The following is a 7,414-nucleotide window of genomic DNA, read 5'->3' on the forward strand; positions in this document are numbered from 1 at the left end:
CTGGCGCAGGACACGGGCAGTCGGGAACCACGAGCGGCACGTTTGTGCCGTGCTGTAGAGATCCGGCTTGTATATGATGACGTTATAACGACGGCAGTCTGGCCTCACTTAGTAAAACTTGGAAAAAGAGAAAGAAAAGGTTTCGATGTGGAAACAGCTGTTCTTTCGCTTAGAACTGCTTTCGCTTAAAATATACAACTTTCGCTTGGAACTGCTAGCACTTCGATATATGTATGTGAAGGCTTTTTTTTTTTTTAATCCTGCATTTCCTCTGACTAGTGCATGTAGAATTGCAAGTGCTAAGCTCGAATAATTTGACATATGAATTCTACCGATTAGTAGGCAAAAAAGAAAAAAAACTGCAATTAAAAGCACCTTTGGATTAAATCATAAGGTTAATCGATCGATACATGCCGAACCTTACTTGAAATGTGCAAGCTAATATCTTGTGCTGAAAAGGGATCAATACCAGCAGAAATGGATTATGGTTTCATAAATGCCTACGTCACTATAGCCACTACTTTCTCGAACATTCCCTGGACGGGATTATCAGCCTGTTTTAACGATTTCAACATAACGCACACGTGTTTTCTCTACAGCGGACGGGCGATAAAAAAAGAACTCCCGGAATGCATCATCAGCCGTCATCTTCAGCGTACATCAAATTTTCAAATGATAGATTTTACGCATCTTTACTGGTAAAGAAAGTTTTGTATTAACGGCTAATCGTATGTTCATATCATAATAATGCTACCTTGTCCAAGAATAACAAAAAAAAAGGATTCGGGAAAAATGGGATTTTGATATATACGTGCACGGCATGATGGAGGCATGCGGACGGCGAAACATCGAATCCGACGCAATTTTTGCTCAATATCCAAGCAAATTTGTTTCATGACAGCAAGGGGCACTTGCAAAGATCGATTTCGAGGATGTTGACGTCACTTTAAAATTTTTTGTCTCATCTTCTGCAGCACATAAAGACGGAATATAAACATAAAAAATCGCCTAATTTCAAGTGACCTGAAATTGCAATTCCGCAGCGTTCCTCTTGCTTTCTTTTTCATGAGAATGATTACAAATGATGGACCCTCCAAGTTAATTGGGAAGTTCGTCTCGAATAATTTTCGGAAAATAAAGGAGCTTGATACCTTTGAACGCAGAGGTACACATGGAAGATGAAGGATGAAATGGACAGGGGGGGGGGGCATTTTTGCGGAACTCAGGTGAGCAGCAACATGCAGCTCATAAAGGCGCCGTATACAGCGGTCATAGAAGCCAAATGAGGGCCAGGTTCTCGCCGTGCTAAGCTGCCAAGCAGAGAAAGCGGCATTGCGTGCTGTGGACGATGCTGCAGCCACATGCATGAAAGACACATGTTCAGACACAATACCATCATACCATCCAGTTAGTTTCCGTCGCTCGATCTGCAGCCGCAGTTATAGCGATCGAGCCCTGTATTCACGCATGTTCTGCATACACAAGGGAATGTGTGTGTTTTGCATAAACAAACAAAGAAAGCGACAGCAGCAGATAGCAGCTTACCAAAAGATCACTGCCGAGAAAGCTCGACAAGATTCAGCTTCCGTTAGTGGCTGGTATACGTCCGCCATGTGAGAAGAGCATCACGTTTGACCAACACTGTTCCCACTTCGAGTAGCTGATCAATTCGCTCTCGCCGTACCATAAGCTTGCCGTCCCAGTTAGCTCAGATCGAGTGCTGCGGTTATGCAGTGCTCCCGGGTTCGAACCCCAGACCAGGACGAATTTTTCTTAAGCTGCGGAGTTTCCGAGAAAGCTGTATAGCTTTCCTTTGTAGCCGTATAGCTGCGCTTAGGTGGATGCAAATGAGTAATTACTCCCTTATTATAAGAGCATCACCAGTATCGCAGGACGTGACTTTCTCCCCATTTAAAGGGCTGACGGCAGCTGACTATAGCAAGGAACAGTAAAATAGAGAAAGAGGTAGACAGAACAGGCTGCCAATGTGTCAGCGAGCACTCCATATCCAGAGAGCTTTCCAGCGAGCCCTTAACACAAAATAGAATTTTTATTTTTGACGAGAATGTATAATTAGGCAGTTCTGGCGTAAAAAAAATTGCGCAGGAACGAGAGATAGCAGCCTTTCTGTTTGTATCTATAAAAGATGCATGGTTGCGCTAACCACTGTGAGAAAATTTATAAATCGCACTTCATCCTGTCTACTCTTAGTTGGGGGAAGGGGGGCAAAATAGGCGTCAATTTTTTAGTTTTTTTTTTAGACAGCCACCGTGATTATCTGCGGCATAGCAATTGGTGAATTGTAGTTATTTTTGCTCTGCGTCAAAGGAGGCTATGGGCAAACATACATACATATGTGCTATCAGAGAGATTATCAGACAGATGTTATACTAGAGACAGAAATTATCTGTTAAGAAAAGGGTAAAGAAACGGAGAGAAGTCCGTGGAAACCAAGGATGCAGAAGAAATCGGCACAGGGAACAAACAGAACGTTCAAGCAGGAAATTGCCAGACACTACCTGCGGTAATCTAGGGGAAGCTCTTTGTTGTCCGAAGCCAAGACGGGAGTGTTGCGGACTGAGACTATCAAGGACAAGCACAGAGAGGCAGACGCGCTATGCGGTGCGTGCGGAGAGGAGGGAACGGCTGAACAGTTGAACAAAGAATTGAACAAACGGCTGAACAAACATCTTCACCCTACAGCTGAAAGCAACGAGGCTGATTTATTCAAAGCATACGGGTTTAAGGACAGTGGAGGAAAAATAGATTTTAAGCGGCTAGGAATAACCTTGCAAAAGTTGCCTGGTTGGCGGCTTAAATCAAGGCAAGTGTTAAATTTCGTCCGCACTCTGCAGGAGGTCATGGAATGGCTCGCGCTAAAAGCGAAGACGAGCGCTCCCCGTCTGCAGTTTAAGAACAAAATATATTACGTGTCACAGATAAGTGGCGTGAGCCGGCGCCCAATCTAAAGGGCTCAGCCTTACCCATTTGTCGATCGAACGAACCGTTCCGCTGGCGCACGCTGCCCGCATTTTACAAAGGATCTTGGCACGCTCTACAGGTGATAAATCATGAGCAGTAAGCGCCAAAGGTTTATCTTTTACTTACGAGTCTCCTTTATAAATGTCCTCGCTCCCAGCAGGAGGCATGGGGTTCCAGTAGTCATAAAATCTTCAATTCGTATGCGATTCGGTTCCGCTAAAGAAAATTCAAATTGCGCGCCGTTTACCCGGCTATTTCGCTCTGGCGATCGCTTCGTCGGACGAGCGGTAGGTAGCGCGTGAGCAATTTAAACTTCCGATTAAAGCCCATAAATCAATTTACTTCCGATTATTTCCGGTAATTTCCGAGGCGTGCGTCGCGCCGGAATCCGAAACTACAGGATCGCTTGAAGTTCAGTCTGCCGCTAGTCATTCAGGCCGCACGCGAGTGCGCGCAGGGAGGAGCGGCCTTTTTGTAGCGAGAGCTACACTGGGCTACCAGTCGAGCGTTTCACGGTGGCCGGGAGAGGCCAGTTGTGCGCATGCGCCGTTACCATGGCAACCGGAGACGAGCAGCAGCTATGGCTTGCGATCCGCTGTCGCCGCGGCTGCGCGCCCGCTCCACCGTCGGAGCCGTGCGTGACGTCACGCGGATGAGCAGTTGTGCGGATGAGCAGTTGTGCACATGCGCCGATACTATGGTAACCAGAGAGACCCCACAGGTGCCCCGCGCGCTTCGTCGCCGCCTCGCCTCACGCTGCTCTTTCACCCGAACCGCGCGTAGCATGTGCAGCATTGCATATAAAAGGCGGAGATGTAATGGGCGGCTGTATCGCAACGTTTGACATGGATGCAGAGGAGAGTTCAGCCGCTGCTAAACGGCGGCATAGACAAGAGAAGATTAACTCTTCCGATCCTGAGGTCGTCGCCGGGCACTTGGCTACTCAACAAAGAGAGAATGACCGTTAGAAGGCGAAGAGAGCAGCGGAAACGCTCAAACAGAGACAGGAACGGCTTGCCAAACGGAGATGCCAGACTGCCGAGCGCAATAGACGGCGCATAGCCTCCGAGATGGAGCCCAATGTCTCTCATTGCTAAACATACAATGGCCACAACAAGCTCAGCCAGGGAAACATACCTCTCGCTACGTATATCTTGGCATAGCCGAGCTAAGCCACTGCCAAGTTTTTTTTTAAATTTTGATCTCTATTGGCTTAATTCAGACTGCTGTCCTTTTGATTGCATCGTTAGGCTTTTATTGATTCGGTTTGCATGCGTGCCACGATGCCGCCCAGTTGGAGGGAAACTACAAAACAAAGAGCGCAGCGGGACGGAGTGGAGGAGGATGTATGCGTCGACTTATTTTGGAGTCAACCTTGTTTTTTTTGCTAGAAAGGGCTACGAGTTGGCATTCCCGCAACGAAATATTTTTCCCGGGTCCCATTCTTTTGCTGTGCTCGATTAATTCGAAAACCCGGTTAATTCAAATATTTTTCTCAGTCCCATTGACTTCGAATTAACGAGGTTTTACAGTAAATGCACATAAGAGCCTCCCCTTCCCTGGAGAGCCACTTTGAACTTAGAGAAACAGTAACAGCATGGAAACATCTGCACAAACCTGTACAACTCTAAGCACAACCTGTGAGATGCAATGCAATATACATACACATCAGGGCATGTGCATGACCAGATCACTTTTCCATACAGTCGCTAAATCTAGTATGCAAGGCCAAGAAGACCCTTGCAGATATCCACCATGCATACATCAATAGCCACTGTCATGGTTGAGTGAGCAGCGAAATGCTTTGAATAGAGGTGCTATTATTCTGCGATGTTTCTTGACAAACCTTTACACAAAGTAGACAGCATCAACTTTTTTTTATGCAGACTGGTAGCACGAAGGAAGTCAATGTCTTCACATGAAAAATGTATTTCTTACCGTGTCGAATTGCTAATCAGTTAACAAGCTGATGTACCACAGGGCACAATAGTATTAGTTCAAACATTTCATTTGCATGAGCCCTTCACATGCAATTAACTGTAGCTCATGTAATATCTGCTGACTGGATAAAGCTGTGCAACGAAATTTAAGTGGCTTCTTTACGAAAGGGCACAAAATATGGTGCCTATTTAACTGTAACCTGCAGTGCAGTTTTTTTCACCTGTGCTGCAAAGTTTGGTCCACTCACAACACTACCACTTGCATTGATATAAACATTAACAAGCTTAACCAGTAATATCAGTGTCTGCATGGCTGGCATCATCAGACCAGATATAACAATATGTGGTTAGAACAAAGAACACTTGTTGCAGCAATATATCGAGTTATAATCTGACTTTGTAGACTTTCATCATAAACAGCGCCAGGGTCATCAAGGGCACAGACAATGTAGGACAACAAAACAACCACAAGAGTGCACATCACTTGAAGTCGTTAGTTAAGGTAAGCAGGGTTTTTTGCAAATATCATTTTGCTACCTTAAAACTTTGCCTGCTTTTTTTTCCTTTAAGCATCAAACGACTTGAAAGTGGCAGTTCTCTGCACAAAAGATAAACGTATTTCCATACAAAAATGTACTCTTTTGTTTCACTTACATGGTATGGAAGACCTTCACTCAGAAGGTCACTCGAAAGGTACATGGCCAACAAGCTGATGGCTGCATAATGACATTCTTCTTGACATAATGCGAAATGGCATGGGCTACCCATGACCATACTTTAGCTCTCATGTAGCAATGGCCATTTTTTTTTTCTGCAATAGGCAGAAGATTTGATTCCATCTTGCTCAGGCAGGTTTGAAAGTAAAAAAAAAGTAACCCTATTTGTAATACAGACTCCCCATAGCAGGATGAGGAACTTTTACCTCTCAGAAACTGAGCATGCACTCCATTAAACCTTGCAAATAAAAAGTCATACCCCTGACCAATACAAATATCTCCCACAACAATCTACAGAACAGTAATGCCAGAGCGTACTGTTTCTAGTGCATACGTGGCCAGTCTTCATGCCATGCATACATGACCAGACATCATGCAGAAAACAGCAGCATACACTCTTAATGCATGCAGCCTTTGCAGCATACATCAGTGTGCTTTTACCAAATGTATTTCTTGCAAGAAAGCATGGGTGCCAAAGCCTGGCATTACCAAATTAAATAAACAAGTGGACAGAAGTAGTGTTTGTACAGCTTTATCACAGGAAACAAAACAAAGGAATAAAAATCACAACAAATAAATGTAATTAAGTAACATATAAAAATATTGCAATCAGGCAGTTAAATACCATTCTGAGAGGATAAATTAAATTTGCATGCAGCATCACTCTAGGAACAAAGAATATAATCCAAGGTATGAGTATAAAGTAAATTGCACTGAGTAGACGCTAATTATAGTGTATTAAAAATGGAACTCTACTACTATGATTGCCATAGCAAGATTGGTCGTCGTGTGGCTGTACTCTGTGTATAGGATTCCAACCAGCCAAAAACATGTATGAAAATATGCTTCAACTTTTGAAGGAGGCTGTCATTCCATAGTAATATATTAGAGCTACACATGGGCCTAATAAAATGCTACAGCTGCAGGACAGCTAGTCGATGTGATACATGGCGATGTCGCACACAGCAATTTGAACTTTCCAGCAAAGCACTGTGCACGACATGAGCTAAATTCACCCACTTCAGCAGTAAAAGAGCCTCAAATGGCTTCGTCAATTAGAGGCAGGGTCTCCAGTTCCATAAAAATGAAGGAATCACCAAACACATAAGCAAACAAAGTAAAATTAAAGGACAACACATGAATTAGTTCAACTACTGTACGCGCCACACAAATGGTGTTCAATATAAGCCCACAGCAACACAACATGCACAGCACAGGTGTTGTTGTGTGCTAAAATAGAATACCTTTCTCACAGTAAATGCCAGTGTAGTTAGCGTTCTGTGTTGTCCTTTAACCTTTCTTTGTCTAGGTACGTCTGCATTATAGCCAGACACTATTCAAAAACGAAGTAGCCAATAATGCCTAGCAGAGGAGGCCCTTCAACGAGTGGCGTGAGCCTATTGTCACGACACTGCAGTCAAACACCTTGCGCCTGCTATGACCGCTAGTAGGTGCTCGCTAGCAGTTGTTGCAAGACAGCTGACGTGACGTCATGACAATAGGTCGACACCTTTCGATGAAGGATCTCCTTTGATGGGCATCTGCTACCTCATTCTTGAGTTTTTCCTCTAAAGCACTATGCTCTTGCTTTGCGAAAATCTACTAAACAAGCCCATCATTCTTAGCTTCATAGACTGCAAGCAAAAATAAATCAGCTTAACCTGCTCATAGAATTTAGGCAGAAATGTATTGACATAAGTAAAATGAAGAGAACTATTATTTTTTAGCCTATTCTGAGACAAACATTATACAAATAAAATCTAATGTTTGATGACA

The sequence above is a fragment of the Amblyomma americanum genome, chromosome 4 (assembly GCF_052857255.1).
Source record: "Amblyomma americanum isolate KBUSLIRL-KWMA chromosome 4, ASM5285725v1, whole genome shotgun sequence".
Lineage (NCBI taxonomy): Eukaryota > Metazoa > Arthropoda > Arachnida > Ixodida > Ixodidae > Amblyomma > Amblyomma americanum.